This window comes from Bos indicus x Bos taurus, chromosome 12, assembly GCF_003369695.1.
Source record: "Bos indicus x Bos taurus breed Angus x Brahman F1 hybrid chromosome 12, Bos_hybrid_MaternalHap_v2.0, whole genome shotgun sequence".
Classification (NCBI taxonomy): Eukaryota; Metazoa; Chordata; class Mammalia; order Artiodactyla; family Bovidae; genus Bos; species Bos indicus x Bos taurus.
The window spans coordinates 82,623,954-82,644,441 of record NC_040087.1 but is presented as its reverse complement, the minus strand read 5'-3'; the positions used below and the strand labels follow the sequence as shown (position 1 = coordinate 82,644,441).

The 20,488-nt window shown below is 41.5% G+C and overlaps 1 protein-coding gene and 1 pseudogene across 3 annotated transcripts in view; one reads left to right on the top strand and one right to left on the bottom strand.

The window, feature by feature from the left end:
* Positions 1–20,488, top strand: part of FAM155A (family with sequence similarity 155 member A) — a 609,369-nt gene that overhangs the window by 358,789 nt on the left and 230,092 nt on the right. The window lies entirely within an intron of this gene.
* On the bottom strand, positions 1,504–2,353 carry LOC113902549 (annotated as a pseudogene). Its single transcript, XR_003513859.1, has one exon. The product of XR_003513859.1 is annotated as a non-histone chromosomal protein HMG-17 pseudogene (transcript).

Sequence of the window (20,488 nt, the reverse complement as noted above, 5' to 3'; positions counted from 1 at the left end):
AGGAAGATCCCCTGGAGGAAGAAATCGCAACCCACTCCAGTGTTTTTGCCTGAAAAATCCCATGGACAGAGGAGCCTGGTGGGCTACAGTCCAAAGTGTCGCAGTGTCGGACATGACTGAGCAACTAAACACACACACACACACACACAAATGGAGAGTGGTTCCTTCATATGAACAAATGTAGCTGTTCTATGTAGAGACCCCAAAGACTCATGACTTGTAGCAATTTGAAATTTTACTGAAGAACAAATTTGAGTCAAAATACTGCAAGGCAGATATGCGAGGATGATTTAGCAAATGAATGACTTAGCAAATGAGTGATTTAGCTAATGAGTGATTTAGCTAATGAGTAAGCTTAACCTCCAGAGAGGCAAGATTAGTGTTGTTATTAAAGAGGGTCTCTGAAGCCAGCAGGGTTGGTTTCAGCCCAGCTCTCCCCCTTGCCAGCCACAGGCCCATGAGCCTGAGCCTCCTCACTCAGCCCCACTGTCCTCCAGGGTAAACCGGGACGATACCAGTGGGAATGCTCCCTGCTGAAAGACGGTAGCTCTCAGGAGCCTGATTGGCTTTGACCTGTTGTCTCCATGTTTTGAAAAGTAATTCCCCTCCACAGATTAGCATGCTTAGTTCTTTATGAAAAGTGACTCTTTTCATATATATATGACTCTTTTCAATAATATATATATATTTCAAATATTGAGTTTGGGCTCAACTCAAATGTATATATATTTTTTCCCTTGCACTACATAAGGCCAGAAATTCTTTTTTTTTTCCAAGCCAAACTGTATCCAGCTTTATTAAAGATACTTTTCATAAACAATCATGGTATTTCAGGCAGGACATGGGCAGACAATCGTTAACAGTATACAACTTTCAAACTCCCTTTTTCAGTGGACTACCAAATCAGAAAGCCACTATAAAACCCAAAGAAATCTTCACGTGATGCTCTGAACAGGCAAAGTTTAGAGTGAGGGTTGACATTTCACATTTAGCATGTCGATTAACAACTTTTCACAAGCCGACCCTGACTTTCAGGAAATGGAAATGAAAATGGCCGAAGTATCACTCTGAGGAGCCACAGTCTAAAGGAAGGAACTGCTGCTCTTTTGAAGGATGCCATCTCAGTGGTGGCACTAGAAAGTCCAGATTGCCTGACATACTGGTCATCAATTTTGGGGGAGCACGGGGTTCAGGTTCCAACAGGTCTCTGGGTTAGGGGAGTCAAGTCTGTGCTGAGGTGGAGAGGGAGAGGAGGACATAAAAACTAAAGTTTAGCTCCCCACACCACAAGGTGTTTGTGCCAAGGTGGCTCATGTGCATCAACACCAAGGAATCCCTCCTTCCTGGGAACCAAGAGGAAGTCTCTCAAAACTAGACGGGGAAGGTATTTTCCCCCCACGTCAATTCAGCTTCGGAGACATTCTGTTAGTGACGTGCCCTTCCCCCAAAAACCAACAATGAAGTGTTCTGTGTGCTAACAACATAGCTTAAAAAAAAAAAAAGTAAAACAAAATTCTGCATTTTTATAAAACTTGATAAAAAATAGTATTTCAAACTGTACAGTCACCAGAAGTACACAGTTATCAAAAATGCACACACTTCAGTTGGCATCTCCAGCAGCTTCAGCTTTCTGTGCCTGGTCTGTTTTGGCATCTCCATTTTCTGCAGGGTTATTCCCATCCTTGCCAGCATCAGCCTTCCCCTTTTTCCCTTTGGGTACCTTCTCTGCCTTCTTTGCAGGGGCCTTTTTAGGCTTGGGCTCTGGCTTTGGAGGAGCAGGTTTAGCAGATAACCTTGCAGATCTTCTCTGTGGTTCGTCCTTCACCTTGGCTTTATCTCCTTTAGCGTCCCCTTCAGCTTTTCTCTTGGGCATGGTGGCTGCAGCCGCGGGACGTAGGCGCTGGACCCGGGGATGCAGCGGCGTGCGGGCTTTAAGTCGATCCAGGCGTCGCTCTCGCCTCTTCTTCACACTGCTCCCAGAAAGTCTTTAAATGGCACATCTTCCTGAAGATGTTATACTTCCTTATGCGTGGTGTTGCAAACACTTTTCATGAAGGTAAAACTTAAAGAAAGAAATGGGAAGAGAGAGAGAAAAATTGAATGGAAATAATTGTGCAGGACTTTCAAAAATGAATCTTTTTTTCCACAATATTAAATTCTTCCTGAGTTCTTAAAAATAATCACTTTGACTTAAAAAAAAAAAGGTACTGGCAAGTTTCAAATACATGACTGCCACATTTCACATCTAAAGTATTACTTTGCAATAGGCTTAAAGAGTAGGAATATAGCATAATTATTATATGATATAATATATATAATGACATCCTTCTTGAAGTTCAGGATGTTATTTAGTAATATACATAATTAGAAAAGCATTTGCTTCTCTTCTCTACAAGTTTTTTTTTTTCTTTCTGGAAGCAATCTCATTTAAAACCCCATCTAGCACTTTAATTCAGTTTATAAATTAACTATTTAACAATTCTAATCACCAAAGAGCAGAATGTCACAGTTATATCCAGAAAGTGGATATACATGAAATATATGCCAGTGAAAAATCGTTTATAAAGAAGACTAAGGTGGAGGAGAGAATAATTAGATAGAATGGGTCCTCTTTGACAAATATGTTAAGATAACAGAAACATTTCACAATATAGGAAATGCTTATAATGTTGGTATTTCTTTAATGTGGGCTTAAAGCTAGTACACGACAGAGATGATATGAAGCAAAAGTTCGTAAGAGACTGACTGTTATGGTGCCAGGAATTTTGAAATTCCCAAAAGGCAGCCCGTGATCATACATCAGGTGTCCTGAGGAGTCTGCATTGTCAGTTCACATAACCAGATACCTGAGACGCTGGCTAGAGAGCCTTGGCAAGAAGGGAGGACGTGATCTAGGAAGTGGGGTGGCTGGTCCGCTCTTGGCTCCGTGGACCGACTTGAAGGACATCTTCCACAGAAGTCTGGAACTGCCAGCATCAGCGGTTCCTTTGACACTCAGAACTCATTTGAATAAAAAAGTGACTTTGATCCGAAGAACTTTTTATCCTCCTGGTTTGCTCCATACGATGAAACTCTAGAGAAACTCTGGAACTGTAACTTTCGTGAGAAGTCAGAAATTATTTTATTTTGAAATCTGAAATGAGTATATTTGCTTCTAAAAATCTTATATGTTTCTCAAATATGTATTTTTAATACTTAATGCAGCTGTAAAATCTATGTAACAGTGAGTATTTCATGATGAACTTATCCAAATCTAAGGTTTTAATGAAAACTAAAAAAAAAAAAAGGCTGAGTTTCTTTAGTTTCTCCAAAGCAAAAAAAAAAAGTAATAAAAAAAGTAAAAATAAATGTAAATGTTTAACCATAAGGAAGAGATTAAGTATAGCATAGTGGTTTAAACACAGATTTAAAATCCAGACTTTCTTTGTTTGACTTTTCTCTGTTGCTTGGACAAGTTCCATAACCATTCTGTTCTCTGTCTCTTTTCTTTAATCTGTGTTATAGAAATAATAATTTAAATAATTTCATAATGTTTTATGAATTTTAAGTAAATTAACACAAAGAACAATGCCTGCTGTTAATTATGTAATATTTAGTACCTAACGGAAAATATGATTACCTGTAGTTTCACAGGTCTCTTTCACCTTACTTGATATATTGTATTGCATTTGTAAATAATCTGAAGCATTTGTGTTTTGAGTCTTTCCAAATACTCATTAATTAGAATGAGTAATCAATTAGATATTGTTGAATTCTCTGAGGAAATAAAAATAAAGTCCAAATAGAAATGAAAATCTCATTTAGTAACCTTAACATTCATTTCAACAAAGAATGAATTATGCATTAAAAAACATACATTTCTTATGTAAGAAAATGAATACTGAACATCAATTACCTGAAAGACCTTGCCAAATCAAAAGTGTCATCATAATGTTAAACAAGCCAGGGTGACTCTATTCAAGACTGAGGACTCTTGAGAGTCCCTTGGACAACAATGAGATCAAACCAGTCAATCCTAATGGAAATCAACCCTGAATATTCTTTGGAAAGACTGATGCTGAAACTCCAATACTTTGACCACCTGATGTGAAGAGCCGACTCATTTGAAAAGACCCTGATGCTGGGAATGATTGAAGGTGGGAGGAGAAGGGAACAAGGATGAGATGGTTGGATGGCATCACCTACTCCATGGACATGAGTTTGAGCAAGCTCCCGGAGATAGGGAAGGGCAGGGAAACCTGCAGCTCTGCAGTTCATGGTTTACAAAGACTTGGACACAATTTAACAACTGAACGACCAGACCCAGAAAGGTCAGTGTTTTAAAACCAGCATTTATGAATAAACAGTTGTTTCTTCAGAGACAGGGGCTGTCTGAGCAGTCTGTTGCTTTCGGGAAACTTCCTGAAGCAAACAGTGAAGTTATTTACCGGTTTACAGCCTTATCTTCTTTGAGCAAGAATTTGCTGGAACAAATGATAAAGTCATGGTGATACAGAAGGTCTAAACTTTGGTCCTGCTAATTAAACTGTAGAATGCCATGTGGTCTCAGCTCTCAGTAGTTATTTGAACATTCAACTGTACAGTTCTTTCTTTCTTTTTTTTTTCTAGAAATTGAAATAGGAAGCAAAGATGATTTTCATTTATTTCACTGGATTTGCTTCTCAGTTTCCCTGACCACAAATGCAATTCGTAAGAGCTTCAAATGTCACATGAAGATGCTTTTTAAGGTTACAGTAATATAACTTACTTTTTTAAAGGACTAACTGTCCCTTCACATGCTCCAGCTACTTTCTTAAATTGTTGCTTGGCTTACAAATTAATTGATCCCGAGGTCCTAAATGCCTCTTGGCTTATTATGGAAACATTTGTGTTAATTGACCCAACCAAGGGTCTCTGTGATTGTCTCTGGTGCCAGAGAACTTCCACCAAATAAGTTTATGTAGGGATTCCAACATAAATCTATGGTCATAACCCAGTGAGATTGAATGCAAAAAATCTCAACTCTTGAGTGCTTAAATTGAGGTGTACTTATAAACAAAATTAATAAAATGACCAAAGGTTATCTATACTTCATCCACTGCTTATATGAAAGATTAAATGTTTTGGATGATGTGATACTATCCAAATATGAAAGAAATGTTTTAGAGGTCTTGCTCTTAGAATGATCAATTTGCTTATAACATATTCAAAATAAATTGACTAATTTAGTATTATCACTCAATGGACACAAGTTTGAGCAAACTCCAGGAGGTAGTGAAGTACAGGGAAGCCTGGCGTGCTCCAGTTCATGGAGTCACAGAGAGTCTGACATGACTTAGCGACTGAACAACAACAATATTTTTATCCCTGTCTTTTTCAAAGCAGGATTATATACTTTTGTAGCCAAATTTTAATTTAATCTAGCTCATTTTTCTCTTTTCTTTCATGCATGAGAAAAAATACACTCGAATACACTCAAATACACTCAAATGGTTAAGGATATGATCAGATAGTTAACGGGGGAAATTAAAGATTCTAAACTGTAGATTGTTGCTCTTCATACCACATTGCCTGCCAGTTCAGAATACTGTATTTTGCAAACACTTTCTTTGGTGAGTGATTCATGGTTCAAAATTCAGAGCTCATGACAAGTCTTCTGTGTCCATACAATGTCAGATCCACCGTGAGGGTGCCTGCTGCCTACGAGGACAGAGCTTTCTTTGTAACTTGAGGGTGCACTCTCAAACATAATTGTATTAATCTTTTATTTTTGAAATATTTGTTTTTTTCATAAAGTTAGTACAATAATTGATCTCCCCAAAGAGTATGGTTCTACAGACCTGAAATCTTCTCTATCGCAAGAGGCATCATGTACCAGAGATTTATAGAGTATTGTACTGATTTCCTTTTCATTTCTCCTAGCATTTCTGCTCCTTTATTAAAAAGAAATCCAGAGAGACATGTATGTTTGCACAGGGTGAAGGCTTTGGGTTTGTGTTGCTCCATCTATGAGTTCCTACATAGTGTTGATTGAACAGCTCTAAATAAAGAGCCTCTGTGAGGCCATAATTTCTCCCTCAAGCTCTCTTACTTTCTGATTTAATTGTGTCCATTTCATTGAGCTGAGACAATAGCTTCTCTGATAATTTCTCTAGCAGTTTCTAAAATAAAATTGTTATAATTGTACTTATTTTCATAAGTTTTTTACTTGGCTCCTCAAGGGCACCTTTAAAATGCTGATTTGAGAAGCAAATGTTTGTGAAGTCACAGTTGCTCAGTCGTGTCCGACTCTTTGCGACCCCATGGACCCCCATAGCCCGCCAGGCTCCTCTGATTCTCCAGGCAGGAATACTAGAGTGGGTTGTCATTCCCTTCTCCAGGGGATCTTCCCAATCCAGGGATCTAACCCGGGCCTCCTGTGTTTCAGGCAGATTCTTTATCATCGAGCCACCACGTACCCCTACAAATCTACAATAAACTCTCTGTCAAGAACACCAGGCATCTGATCCCCTTTGGTAATTAGCGTCTTACGTTTGCAAACAGAAGGCTGTGTAAGGAACCAAAGCACAGTGCTTTCCGCATGTATCAGTGAACACGAGCGGGATTTGAGTGGAATCTTCAGGGATTTGCAGCCCATCCTTCTGTATGCCTCTCATGCATCAGCTCTTTTGGTCTCCTCTCTCGGAATCGAGTGCCCCTCCTGGTTCTCTTGTAAGAACATTTTGTTTCATTTTTCTGGATGGTAACAACTTCAAATACTAGGTCTAGTGAACCATGGGTTTATCTCTCAGCATCTCCAAGTAGGGTGGATAGCTTTATCAGTAGGGTTCAGATAAAGAGTGGCTTAATGTCAAAACGCCATTATCCACCTTTCATTATATAGTTTCTGAAGAACAGTTTTCCAGCTCTGTGACCTAGTTTTCCTTCTTGGTCATATATTGTGAAAGCACTATATACTCTGTAATACTTTGATTGATGCAAAATGGGAAAAAAATATAAAGTGAAAGTTGCCCCTCAAATTATCCTGGATAACTATTATTAATAATTTGATATTACCCTTTTGTGTGGGTAAATATGGCTATGTTTATATAAGCTTTATAATCATATTAAATTTTTCCATCGAAGATATTTCTTTGGCACCCTTCTGTGATCCCTATAGGATCATCTTAGTAGTGCTTGTGTCTGTATCAGATTCCATTGTGTGTGTATAAAATAACCCATTTAGCCATTGACCATTAAGGCGCATTTAGGTTTTTCCGCCTTCATCTGTTTTGTAATTAATGCTGCAAGAGACACATTTGCGCACTCGGGCTGCTATAACAAAATACCATGGACTGGGCATCTTAACCAGCAGATATGTATTTCTCCAGGTCCAGAGGCTAGGAGATCAAGGTGCCAGCAACCAGCAGATGCAGTTCCTGGTGAGGGCCCTCTTCCTTGCTTGCAGACAGCCGTCTTCTTGCTCTGTCTTTTCATGGAGTGTGTGTGTGAATGGAGAGGGGGCGGGGGTGGAAAGAGAGAGAAAGAAAACAGAAAGAAGGAAAGAGAAAAAGGGAAGATGAGCACACTCCACTTCTTCTTGTAAAATACCGATCTCACTTGAGGCCCCACCATTAGGACCTCATCCAAACCGAGTTACCACCCAAGGTTCCATGGCCGGATTCCACCAGATCAGAGGTGGGGCCTCAACACATGGATTGCGTGAGGGGCACAATAGCAGACGTATATCCATGTATATGAATACTTCTGAAGGATCAGATCAGATCAGATCAGATCAGTCGCTCAGTCATGTCCGACTCTTTGTGACCCCATGAATCGCAGCACGCCAGGCCTCCCTGTCCATCACCAACTCCCGGAGTTCACTCAGACTCACGTCCATCGAGTCAGTGATGCCATCCAGCCATCTCATCCTCTGTCATCCCCTTCTCCTCCTGCCCCCAATCCCTCCCAGCATCAGAGTCTTTTCCAATGAGTCAACTCTTTGCATGAGGTGGCCAAAGTACTGGAGTTTCAGCTTTAGCATCATTCCCTCCAAAGAAATCCCAGGGCTGATCTCCTTCAGAATGGACTGGTTGGATCTCCTTGCAGTCCAAGGGACTCTCAAGAGTTTTCACCAACACCACAGTTCAAAAGCATCAATTCTTCGGTGCTCAGCCTTCTTCACAGTCCAACTCTCACATCCATACATGACCACTGGAAAAACCATAGCCTTGACTAGATGAACCTTTGTTGGCAAAGTAATGACTCTGCTTTTGAATATGCTATCTAGCTTTCTAGAAATGAAATGTTTAGTCAAATCAAGCTCTGTTTTTATTGGGAAGGGATCATAGCTGAGCAATGAAGGAAAATACCCTGACATCCCTAAGGTTTGCAGCACATGACCATTACCAGATGTTTATGACCAGCTCCAGCCAGAATAGTCTTTTACTCTGCTGTCTGCAATGCACAACGTGAGGCTTACTGTCTGCCTAAGAGAGGAGACAGAGCTTCATCTTCCTTTCGTACTTGAATCAGTGAAAATAGTTGATTTTTAAAGCATTGAAAGCTTTAAACTTTAACTTTTAAACATTTTAACATTTTAAACTTTTCTATGCTATCTGTCAAATCAAGAGAGAAATAACTTAAGAAGTCAATAGCTTGGGAATAACTACATATATCTTAGCGGTGCCATGGACTGCAGCCCACTGGGCTCCTCTGTCCACGGGATTCTCCAGGCAAGCACACTGGAGTGCGTTGCCGTTTCCTCCTCCAGGGGATCTTCCCAGTTCCCAGGGATCAAGCAAATGTCTCTTATGTCTCCTGCCTTGACAGGCAGGTTTTTTTAGTCACTGGTGCCACCTGGGAAGCCCAAAATAACTTGAGTTAGGGACTATTAGATTCTTCCAGCTAAGACTCAGTGATTCTAGCTTGTTTTAGAATAATTGTTTACTTTTTAATAATTCCTCTGAGAATCAAAACAGCCTGTTGTCCATTTCATTGGCATGTAATTGTTTATAGTCATCTCTTGTGATCCTTTGTTAAAAGGTCTTTTTAATATGTTTATTTTATCTAAAAGTACTAAGTGTTCTGTATCTGGAATTATAAAAATATATCTGATCAGCTTATGCTGCTGAAAAGAAACATCTGTCCACACGTTATTTTGTTTTATTCTCATATTTTTCCTAACAGTTGCCAGTGTTAAAGTGCGGAAACTCAGGCCCAGAACTCAAGTGGGTTAGCCACTCTGCCCAGCGTGGCAGCGGCAGGTCACGGTCCCAGATGCTTACAGCATCACACCTCTGCCCTTCCTTCGCTCTGCCGTGTTCTGGACTTAAGTGTTGCTCTTTCTCCTCCGGATGTTAAGGTTTACCATGGCAGTTCTTCTTCTTGGAACCAGTAAATATTTGTTGAATGGAATCAGACTTTTTGGCATAATGGCCTCCCCTCAGGTAATTGCAAGTAAATTTTAATAAGTTAGAGTTGGGTTAAATTGAAACAAGAATCGCTGCAGCTCACCAAAGTGTTCAGCGCTTTTCTTCTCTGAGTTGTAAAGCATCAGCAATTTGTTTCTTGATTGCATTCATCAAGAGCATTTACTTGGTACAAGACAGAGGTGAGGGACAGTCACATGACTTTTCTTAGCCTGACAGTTACTGAGGTTAGTAGTTCCAGAATATTGATCGCTGAATCGTATACAAATTTTACTGATGGTTTAAAGTATTTGACTTTTCAATGACCTTATTTGCTTCCCATATAGCTGTTTCTCTTGCTAAATGCAATATTGATAATGTAAGCTTCCTAATTGGTACTTTATTTTCATTAATCATAAAAAATTATGCCATAAATGAGAAGAAGATAATTTAATTTTTATTGTGAATTTCAGTATCTTGATTTTCTAAGAACATAAAGAATGAAATAGGACTGAGTGTGCTGCTGTTCCTTTATAGGTGGCTTGTGAAAATTTTTATGAAATCTTACTACACAGAAGTGAGAGGACATGAAACAGTGAGAGCGCTTTGAAAGAACTGGAGGCATAGTTCAAACCCTAGTCTTTCAGAAGTGAAAGTGTACATCTGTGTCACATGCCTCTTCACTGAGTGCAACTGAGAATTTCACTGGATCTTAAAATCAAGTTTCAAAGAACGTGGTTTGAAAACTCGTAGGCCGTACTTAGTGACATAGGCACTGCTATGGGTAAATTAAAAGAAAAAAATGCAGACACAACTTCGTAAAACTGTCTCTGACCTAGTTGGAGACAAAATACACATGCAAGAAAAGGATACATTTCTTATTCTTCCTGCTTCATAAAGGAGGTTGTTAGAATGATTTTACGTAGAATACAGGGTTTTGGAAGTTCAATACAGAATTAAATGTTTCTTAAAGCATTTTAGAAATAAATGTTTCTAAAATCTCATTTTCTTCAACTTGGCAGTAAGTCTAATATTGTCTTCAGCAATTTAGTTCATAAGTGACATGACATCAAATCTTTATGCAAATTATAGCATGATTTCACCCAATTTTATTTACTTCATGCTCATGATAGTTTTAATAAAAGGGCATTTAAATTTTATCTTTAATTTTTTCTATCCAATAGGAAGAATACAATTTTCTCAAAAATAATTTAATTTGATCTATTTTTTTAAGGAACATAAATTATTTCTACTTTTAAGATTGTCAGTCAGGACTTCCCTGGTGGTCCAGTGGTTAGGACTCCATGCTTCCCACACAAGTGGCGAGGGTTCAGTCTCTGGTGGGAGAACTAACATCCCAGAGGCTGAGTGGTACAACCAAAACAGAAAAAACGCTAATGATAAATTGGAGGGCTTGGGGCCTGCTCCATAGGTTTGGTCAAGGTTCTGTGTTATGGTCCCTTTTAACAAAATAATTCTCTGAAGTTTGGTCTTTTAGTTGGTCAGTTACAAGCAAAGCAGTATATTCAGACTTTGTAACATGTTGACTTTTAAGTCCCACAGTCAATATTCAAAGATGTGTCCTCACATGCCAACTGATTCTTTTTAAAAATATAATAAGTAATATTAAAGACAAAGTCAATATCATTTATTTCCTTCTAATACCCATGACCAGACCACCTGACCTGCCTCTTGAGAAACCTGTATACAGGTCAGGAAGCAACAGTTAGAACTGGACATGGAACAACAGACTGGTTGTAAATAGGAAAAGGAGTACATCAAGGCTGTATATTGTCACCCTGCTTATTTAACTTATATGCAGAATACATCATGAGAAACGCTGGGCTGGAAGAAGCACAAGCTGGAATCAAGATTGCCAGGAGAAAGATCAATAACCTCAGATACGCAGATGACACCACCCCTATGGCAGAAAGTGAGAAGAACTAAAGAGCTTCTTGATGAAAGTGAAAGAGGAGAGTGAAAAAGTTGGCTTAAAGCTCGACATTCAAAAAACTAAGATGTAAAATATCATGTATGAAATGAGATGCCAGTCCAGGTTCGATGCACGATACTGGATGCTTGGGGCTAGTGCACTGGGACGACCCAGAGGGATGGTATGGGGAGGGAGGAGGGAGGAGGGTTCGGAATGGGGAACACATGTATACCTGTGGCGGATTCACTTTGATATTTGGCAAAACTAATACAATTATGTAAAGTTTAAAAATAAAATAAAATTGGAAGAATAAAAAAAAAAAAAAAAAAAAGAAAACGAAAAAAAAAAAAAAAAAACTAAGATCATGGCATCTGGTCCCATCACTTCATGGCAAATAGATGGGGAAACAGTGGAAACAGTGGCTGACTTCATTTTTTCTGGGCTCCGAAATCACTGTGGATGGTGATTGCAGCCATGAAATTAAAAGATGCTTGCTCATTGGAAGGAAAGTTATGAGCAACCTAGACAGTGTATTAAAAAGCAGAGACATTACTTTGCCGACAAAGATGTGTCTATTCAAGGCTACGGTTTTTCCAGAAGTCATGTATGGATGTGAGAGTTGGACTATAAAGAAAGCTGAGTGTGGAAGAATTGATGCTTTTGAACTGTGGTGTTGGAGAAGACTCTTGAGAGTCCCTTGGACTGCAAGGAGATCCAACCAGTCCATCCTAAAGGAAATCAGTTCTGAATGTTCATTGGAAGGACTGATGCTGAAGCTGAAACTCCAATACTTTGGCCACCTGATGCAAAGGACTGACTCATTTGAAAAAACCCTGATGCTGGGAAAGATTGAGGGCAGGAGGAAAAGGGGACAACAGAGGATGAGATGGTTGGATGGCATCACTGACTCAATGCACATGAATTTGGGTAAGCTCTGGGAGTTGGTAATGGACAGGGAGGCCTGGCATGCTGTGGTTCATGGGGTTGCAAAGAATCGGACACAACTGAGCAACTGAACTGAACTGAACTGAATACCCATGATTAGATTATGCCGCCATTAGTCAAAGAGTTCTTACATTTAAGGCTAAATTTGATACAGTCTGTAAAGCACCTTTAGAAGAAAATGAATTCTTAGAACGATTTAACCTTAAGAAATATGAGTTGAGAGAAAAGCAAAATCTAATTTAAAAACCATGATAACTTTTCATTATCAATGTACATAGTTTCATGTATATAATACTGGATACCACTGTAAAATGTGTAAAATTTCCCACCTACGATATGCACCCCCTGGCAACAGACAGCAGCACATGAAGATCTCCAGTGAGATTTGCTTGATGCGGAATGGATCAGTGCTTTGCTTAACCGCAGAATTCTGTGCAGCCTTTGCAGACATTGACTCTGGTGCCCAGGAACATCTTTTATGGAACAGAAGGCCTAGGAAAAAAGGAAGCGTATTAGGGCAGAGCACATCTACTCCTAGCAATGGAGTAATACCCTGACAATGAGTGTCAGTTGTTAGTTCTTAATGTTAGAGGCAGGTGCCAAGTCTCAGAATCTTTGAGATGTGTGTTAAATGAGGAAAATAACTGGCTGTTATATAAAGAGTCAATCGCCCTGCCTGCTGAAGCCCCATCTCCAGCCCCTCTGGGACACGGGCTCACGGGTGGGATAGCCAGCAGTGCCGCCTGGGGGTAAATGTGGAGGTTGTGACTCCCTGGAGATGGCCAGGCTTCTGGCTTTCTAATTTATCATCTTGTCACCTCCCACTCTCGCCTCTTTGGGGCTGAGATGAAAGAAGTGAGATATAAAGGAATATTCATTTCACTTTTTAATTAAACATTTGGTTTGGTTCCAACATACAAGATTTCAGTTCACATGCACAGAAAAGATGTCAGAAAAATGGTAAAAAAAAAAAAAAAAAGCTTAGAAATTATATTCTTACATACAAAAGACTTATTTTGTCTTCAGCAGAAAAAAACAAAAAATTCCTCTTGGAGGGCCCAGACAGGGTTCATAGAGTGTCGTCGTGGAATGTGGATATTTCTTGACTTCTGTCAGTGAAATTAGCGCAATGGACCATAGAAATATACATTATTGTGGTTTCTGATTTTTTTAAATGTTTCTATTTTTACACATATGCAAAAACGTTTAACCAAAACTAGCTAACTATAGCCATAGAAGCGTGCTTGGAAAGTGTTTATTTGTTGGGCTTTCTTAACCCAAGCAAATGCTAGAACATTCGTTTGAAAGACTATCTTCTCTTAGGTTCCTGTTGGCATCTGTTCTCATCCTCCTCCACTGGCCATTTAGTTTCAAGCTATAAATAGACTGTAGATGCTCAGAAACATATACATGTTTGTATTTGATCTTAGCCTATAAAGATGCAGTTACCAGTTCGGCAGATGAAATATTAAGCATCCTCTAAGAGTCTGAATGATAAGGTTTTGTTCCAAGGAAGAGAGTCGCTTCCTGTTTCGTACCTGCCACAGATTCTTGGGTCTCAGCATACTGTTTACAGATGCAAATTCAAAAAAACGGGATTTAAAAAGTATCTCGAGTTAGGTCAGTGCCAGTATGAGTTCTGAGGGTCTTGAGAGTCTCAGGGTTCTTTCCTAGTCTCCTGGTCTCATAAGCAGGCTTCTCAAGGCCCAGTGGGCCTTCACGGGTTAGTAAGGTGACTGTTGGCAGGTTTTAACTTCCTCGTTAGTAAAACAAGGGATTTAAATCAAATTTCTTAAATGTCCCTCCCAATACTAATCTTCCAGGGATCTCTTTAATGTGTCAGTGCCTCGTGGAGGGGTTTTACTCTAAGACAAGATCAGTAACTGTTGGGATGTAAACTTCTTTAGCATTAAAGCAGGACCTAGACAATTTTAATGGAAAAATCAAGCCAGGAAATACTCTTTCCATTGACTTGATCATTGAGTTTTTCTATGTACCACCTTCTTTCTGATAGTGGCCTTCTGCTCTCACATCCACAAATACCATATAAATGCTGTCATTTGAAACCTGTGAACTAAATACAGATGGCAGTTTACACAGCTGTCGGTCTGGGCAGGCAGCGAATCTAAACCCCACTCATGGCATCCGTGGGGAAGGTTCTCATCTGTCACACCTCATCCCTTTACTGAGACGATATCCTGTTCTGAAGCTCCGTGTGGTTTTAAAGATTGTTTTCCGAATGCATAGACAGTAGAGTAGACTTCTTACATGCCGTCCATATAGACTTTTCCCAGAGTTGAATGAGTTCTGAGCAAGGACAAGTTGTGCCTCATCTTTCTGAAATAAAACCAGGATGAAATCTGAGCCTGCAGAAGGAGATCAAAGCTTACAAGACGTTGTATATCATCACTGAAGATGAAACTCCTGCTGTGAAATCCGCGAGCGGTGGAAGAGTTTCCCCATGTACATGCTAGGTGGTGAAACTTTGCTGCCGAGCCAGAAGCTATTGTTCAGAGTTCCTGCATATTTTATTAAACAGGATGGGCCAGGTAGACAGTATGGTTTATTCAGGTGATTCCTACTGGTCCCAAGGAAGTATTCCTTGACTCTTCAGACAGGAGATCATTCCAGTAAGAAAAGAATTCTGAAAACTTAATGATAAATGTCATGGGGAGCATAAACCTGGGTGACAAGATGTTCTGAATGTTCGTCATTTCTTCCTCTTCTGTTTTTGCACTTTACTGGAAAAATACCTTGTGTCCCAGTTCTGAATTAAATAGGGACTGAGTATCAGGGGAGAGAGCTTCTAACAAGCCTTTTTTTCTTTTTATGGTTTGTGTCGATGAAGAAGGTCCCCCTGGCTTCCCAACTGTGTTGCCCCTGACATTCCTGCAGTCAACAAGAGCACTGAAATAATAATAATAAGGTGAAGCAATCTACACTTGTGCACCTGGGTATTTATCCAAAGGAGCTGATAACTTACTTCTGCACAAAAACCTGCACACGGATATTTATAGAAACTTCATTCTTAAGTGTCAACACTTGGAAGCAACCAAGGTGTCCTTCAGGGTGCGAGTGGATAAATAAACATCAAAACAATGGAGTATTATTCAATGTTAAAAAGAAATGGTCTGTGAAGTCACACCGTGGAGGGATCTTAAATGCGTCTTGCTGGATGAAAGAAGTCAACCTGCAAAGGCTCCATTCTGTCTGATTCCAGCCTTCTGGAAAAGGCGAAACTGTGCAGACCATAAAAGGATCGGAGCTTGCCAAAGGTTAAGGAGGAGGAAGGCATGGAGAGGCGGGCCACAGGAGATTTTAGGGTAGGGAGGCACTTTTGTATGAGACTGTGAGGGTGAACGCATGCCATGAAACACTTAGCTAAACCCAGCAGAACGTGCAACATCATGAGCGGATCCCGCCAGGAGCACAGGCTTCGGGTGACGGGGACATGTCAGTGTCGCACTGGGGTTGCAGCTCCTGCCACACTTTGGTGGGGGCTGGGGTATCACAGTGCGGAGGGGGCGGCTTTGCATGTGTGTGAGCGTGGAATCTTTGTTCTTCCCGCTCGGTTTTGTTATGACCCTAAAGTTCCTCTATACATAAGTCTCTTTTAACAAAATAAGACAATAGTTCTCTTCAATTATAGAATTTTGAGGAGCCTCGTGTTACTTACTGGAATAGGAAATGGCAAGCCACTCCAGCGTTCTTGCCTGGAGAATCCCATGGACAGAGGAGCCTGGTGGGTTACAGCCCATAAAGTTGCACAGAGTTGGACGTGACTGAAGAGACTTAGCAGCAGTAGCACTATGTCACTTATACTACTTTATACACATTAACATTAACTAGGATGCAGTATGTTCTATTGCTGGGTAAAAAAAAAAAAAAAAGTGGGTCATTGAAAGCACCCTCATTTCACTTTAATGATAAATTTCACTAGCCAGACCTAATATGTTACTAGTAATACATCAGTCTCTTTCATCAGGCTAACAGCAAAAACGATTGCTCTCCTAGCAAACAACAGTAGTAGTCCTGGGAAAGTCTCTGTGGGGCCCTGGAGGATGGTCTGAATGGTGGGAAATCTCCAAGAGGAACCTCTGAGCTCAGCTGCAGACTGTGCTCCGTGCAGAAGGATGGTTGTCAGGTAGAAACATTTCCAGATTTTCAGGTTTTCAGTAGAAGCCAGAGCACTAAGACCTCCCGTTTTAAAAATCTTGACCCAGTGTTAAATAAAACATGGCAGATCCAGCACATGTGTCAGACCAGTTGACCTCTGGATCAGCAGTGTTTTACCTTCTAGAGTAAGACGTGAGCTTGAGAAAGACATGGGGCTGGGAGCAAAGAATTGACCTAGGAGGAGCAGGAGGTCAATGAAGAAAACACATCCGTGTGTGACAGATGGAAAGATGGACAGGGACAGACAGGAGAGAGAGGAGGGAAGGACACGCGAAGTCAGGGAAGCTAATAAAGCGGAAGACGAGGAAGCAAGCAGGGTGGATGGAGTCCGTACAGTGTCTCTGGGATTCACGTCCCCACACGTGAGGCTGAGGACGGTCCACTGGGCTTAGCCGCTGAGGTCGCCTCTGGCCTTTGACACTGTGACATCTCTGAGCATCAGGACCACAGATGTCCTCCAAGGAGGGAGGAGACAAACCGGGTGGAAAATTGGAAGGAGTTGTGCACAGTTTATTTATTTAACAAGTCTGATAGTCAGAGGAAAGAAATTGGTCAGAAACCAGGGAGACAGGGAAGGCAAGAGAGAACTAATCTTTCTGGGTAAAGGAGATCTGTTCAAGTGTAAAGCAGAAGTGAGAAGGGCAGCGTGGAGAAGAAAAAATAAAAATGCCGGAGGGCAAGAGAAAAGGGGTTGAGAAACCTCAAGGGTTTATTCACAGATGCTCCTTGTGGCTCCTGTTTCCAGAATGACACTGTGCCCTGTCATTTCGTGAGCTCTTGTGACTTCACACACTCGTGGCTCAGTGGGCACTGTTTGTTCAAGGACTGTCACCTAGGTGGTCAGGACACAATAGATTGTTACAAAGCTTTAATAGTCATCCAATGTAGCATGTGTGCTTTGAAGGCTGTTCTCTATAGACAGCCACGATGTAATAGAAAGGAGGGGGTATGGGCAGGTAATGGACCCAGCCACGCCAGCTCCGCTCCGCAGCCCGTCTGTGGTTGTGTGAGTCCCTCGGAGGGGTCTTGGGATCTGCCGGCTGCTTCTGCCTTGAGAGTATCCGGCGTGTCCACTGGCCCCTGGTGTCCTGCCCGGAGCTCTGAGCCAGCCTGATCCTCCCGGTCTGCTCGATGGAGCACAGCCGTCCTAATTGCCTCCCTTTGGGTTTTCGTTTCGTCTACAGGGCAGCCAGGCTCGGAAGGTCCACATCCTCTGTGGAAGCAACGTAATATGAAATCCAGTGTTATTTCCTGTGCTGTGACTCACACCCCATCTGGCAGAGCCAGGGACTGAAACAGCATCTCCAGGGCCCCAAGGATTGAAAATGTAGCTCATCGTTGGAGATTTCCACAGCCAACTCAAAGCCTATATTTTCCATCAGTTAAATATTTAGCATTGGCAGCATGAATTTGGATTCGTTCCTCTTCCTGCAAATTAGCTGTTTATAACTATTAGTGATGCCTCGTGAGGCTGGCGATAAAGAGGGCTCCTTCCTCTCCCCAGCTCCAGTCTCTCTTCTCGGGTGTAAGCCGGTTAAGGACACAGAGCCTGGGGAAGGGAATTCAAACACCACGGCCCCAGACATCTTGGGCCTGGCAGGCTTTCAGCCTTCTGTTCTCCTTTCTCTGCATTAAAAATGCTTCCTTCACCTAAACATCCCCACACCCCAAACTACTCAGCGCAGCAGTCTAAACTTAATGCTTCCATTTTCTCATCTTACTCCTGCGTTCTATCCCCTTGCAGCGGGGTTTCCTGATTCACTGCAGAAAAACGGCTCTATTTTGATCTCCGTTTTCGAGCTCAAGGGCTCTCTCAGGTGCACGTGTTCAGTTCTCCCCGTGGTCCTCCCCAGCCCTCTCCCCTCTCTCCGGCTCTGGCCAGAGGCTGCCTCCCCTGCTGGGCCCTCTCTGTCTCCAGGCTCCGTGGCAACTCCTGCTTCCCCACATCCTTTCCAGTGATCCCTCACCTGCCCCATTTGTTTCCCCCAGCCCCTCAACTGCAGGACTTCTTTAGGGTTTATCTTTTTTGGCTCCTCTCCAGCTCCTGTTAGCTGCACTGACTAGAATGAAGTTGGGCTTGGGTTCCAGGGTCTGGGCCTGGTGCGGGGAGGCAGGAATGGTAGAAGGCAGGTCGCTATGTCTGTCATCTTGTAAGCTTGTTATGCCTTATTTATGCCAACCCTTCCATCACTGCCTGTCAACCTCCTCCTCCTCCTGGACAAACACTTTGGAGAAAACTGTGGCTGCAAACACTGGCCACTGCACCTTTGTGAGCGAGAAGGTGAAACAGCCTGCCCTGCTCACTCTCCTAGCTGCCTAAGAATTCTAGGCAAGGTGTCCAACTTCTTTAAGTTTCTTTCTTTCTCTCTAAATTTGGGCTATTAATGGGACCCCTAAGTTGTTGTGATGCTAAAATTAGTTACGGTATTTAAAACACTGAAAATAGCATCAAAGAGCCCCGGTGGCCGACGGCTATTATTATGACGCACAGCTTCGTTCCTTAGCCTACATTTCTAGCACCCAGCTCTCTTCTAAGCCGAGGGACTGACGCCTTGACCTCCATGTCCCCCACGCTCCTGACAATAGGAGAAAATCAGGTATCTCTTCACCTACTTCTTCTGCAAACCTGCTTGATGTTATCTTCCCGGACTTAAAAATATCATCGTTCTGTTTTACCACTGTCCTTGCTTGCAAGTCCTCAGTCGCTTTAATTCCTTTGTCTCTTTTGTCCTGCTATTCACCCTCGGCAAGGTGCTTCTTCCGTTTTCATCCATTCTTTCTTTATGTTCCACTGTCAGTAATTGAGGTCAGGCTTTCTTCCCCGGTTGGCACAGAGAGGAGGTTCTTGACAGGTTTACACCCCCCAGCCCATCCTGTGACCCCCCACCAGGCCGGCTCGGGGTGTGCTGACCCCAGCTCTGCTCTGCAGGGCAGAGTTCAGAGGACACCCAGGAACAGCCCAGGGCTCCTATCCCGGCCACTGCAGGGAGGCAGTGCCCAGCATGAACTGTGGTTAGGGAAGGGTAATATCATTCCTGGGGCTGCCCTAGTGCCTCAGACAGTAAAGAATCTGCCTGTGGGGTGGGAGAGCTGGGAAGATCACCTGGAGGAGGGCTTGGTAACCCACTCCAATATTCTCGCCTGGAGAATTCTACAGTCCACGGGGTCACAAAGAGTCAGACACGACTGAGCGACTGACACTTTTTCACCAAAAAAGTGCATTAGGGCATGTGAGTGCATTAGAGCAAAAAAGAGCATTAGAGAATATATGTTTTCTTTTATTCCAAATGCAGATTTAAAGTTTTTTTTAATATTCCTCTGAATTTATTTAGTCCCTAAGTAGTGGAATACACAACTGCATAGAATCATTTCTCAAGTCTTTTTCACTAGCATTTGAAGTACTGAGGGAAAGCTGAAAAATCATCTCAACGTCGCTACATCCTTTTATAATAATGCTTTTCCATAATTATACATTATCTTACCTGTGTTTTTTCAGCCCTGAAAGTACCAAAATGAGTAATAATCAGTGATGATGAGAGCTAAACAAAAGTTATAAAGAGGTAAAGAAAACATTTAAAGGCTGTCAGTTCAACTCATGGCACAAATTAAGATTGTTTAAGCTTGTTACTGGTTAGGAATAGCACTTTTAAAATTTTAAAGATCTCAGAAAAGAAAAATGTATGCAGTATCTTTCCAGCTGAAAGAAATACAAGCTTAAGAATGCTGCTGATTTGTATATAAGATCTATTTCAGAAAACTAATTTTATCAGTTCTGTCTTTGTGCATACATAAAAGAACACAACCAAATAAAAATGATAGATGCTCCAATTCAGGATTATTGTCTTGACTTATATTCTTTCCCAAGTGAAAGCAGTTTGGATTGGTTTTGGGCTCGTGGCCCATCCTCTTTGCCTCTGTATTTACACTGGAGACCAAGAGCTTTAACAACCATAAATTGCTCTGTGAGTTGAACTGACAGTTAGGTGGTTGTTAGGTGGTGTTCTTGGTATTGCGTGTAATCCCCAGTCAGAATGACAGAATATGAGTTTACTTTTTTTCTTCTATA